At 41.6% G+C, this 1,399-nt stretch overlaps 1 non-coding gene across 1 annotated transcript; it reads right to left on the bottom strand.

Annotated features, from left to right (window-relative positions):
• Positions 1–854: 854 nt before the first annotated feature.
• Positions 855–937, bottom strand: LOC112207313 (small nucleolar RNA SNORD45). Its single transcript, XR_002941746.1, has one exon. It is a non-coding gene; the product is annotated as a small nucleolar RNA SNORD45 (small nucleolar RNA).
• Positions 938–1,399: the final 462 nt, after the last annotated feature.

Below are 1,399 nucleotides of genomic sequence, written 5' to 3'. Positions count from 1 at the left end.
CTTTGGAACTGGGTAATGGGTAGAAGCCCGAAGAATCTGGAGGAGCGAGCTAGAAAAAGTCCATATTACCATGAATGAAACCTTAAGGACAATTCCATGAGGGCTGAGAAGACGAGCTGTAGGAAGTACCTAAATCTTCTTAGGGATTACTTAAGTGGTTATGATTAGAATGTTGGTAGAAATATAAACAGTAAAGGCCATTCTGATGAGGTCTTAGAAATTAGGAATATCTGTGTGTGCATGTGTGTGTGTGTGTGTGTGTGTGTGTGTGTGTTATTAAGTGTATGCCCCTTTAAGGCTTTTAATTGTGATTCTCTTTACATTTTATCTTTTCCTTATTGGAATCGTTCCTGCATTTCTAAAAAGTCACAATAAAAACATAAAAGTCATTTTTTTTCTTGAGACAGAGTCTCACTTTGTCACCCAGGCTGGAGTGCAGTGGTGTGATCTTGGCTCACTGCAAGCTCCGCCTCCTGGGTTCACGCCATTCTCCTGCCTCAGCCTCCTGAGTAGCTGGGACTACAGGCGCCTGCCACCACACCTGGCTAATTTTTTGTATTTTTAGTAGAGACAGGGTTCCACTGTGTTAGCCAGGATGGTCTCGATCTCCTGACCTCCGGATCTGCCTGTCTCAGCCTCCCAAAGTGCTGGGATTACAGGCATGAGCCACCGAGCCCGGCCAAGTAATTTCTTTAAAAAAAAAAAAAAAAGGAAACAAGATAATCAAGTACTCTGAGCACTTTCTTTTATTCTCTTAACTAGAATTTGGAGACCTCTGAAAAATTATATGAATGAAAATAGTGGCTTTGGGAACCAAGTTTGTCAAAATTTGGGGGAAGTTTTGGTTTTCTCAGCCAAAAGCTATATTATTTTAGAGTTAAAGTGTTATTATACATCAGCAATAAATTCAGGTAATACATGTCAACACACTTTGACCAGAAATTAGAAATATCTTATTGGAAACTAGAGTAATGGCCATCTGTGTTGTAAATTTGCAAAGGACTTGGCTGAATTTTATCTATGTCTTAGGGCATTATGAAAGGTGGAATTGAGCAGTGAACTAGCATATTTAGTGGAAGAAATTTCTATGCAAAATATTGGAGGAGCTGCCTCGCTACTTTTAACTGCATACGGTAAGATGCAAGAGGAGAGAAACAATTTAAAGGTGAAATTTATAATTAAAAGGCAAGCAGAGCAGAGTTCTCAGCCTGGACATGTAAAGAGTGAAGGCATCTTGGCCGGGCGCGGTGGCTCACACCTATAATCCCAGCACTTTGGGAGGCCGAGGCGGGCGGATCACGAGGTCAGGAGATCAAGACCATCCTGGCTAATACGATGAAACCCCATCTCTACTAAAAATACAAAAATTAGCTGGGCGTGGTGGCAGGCGCCTGTAGTC

Source organism: Pan troglodytes, chromosome 1 (assembly GCF_028858775.2).
Source record: "Pan troglodytes isolate AG18354 chromosome 1, NHGRI_mPanTro3-v2.0_pri, whole genome shotgun sequence".
NCBI classification, from domain to species: Eukaryota; Metazoa; Chordata; class Mammalia; order Primates; family Hominidae; genus Pan; species Pan troglodytes.
This window is presented reverse-complemented; position numbering and strand designations above follow the sequence as displayed.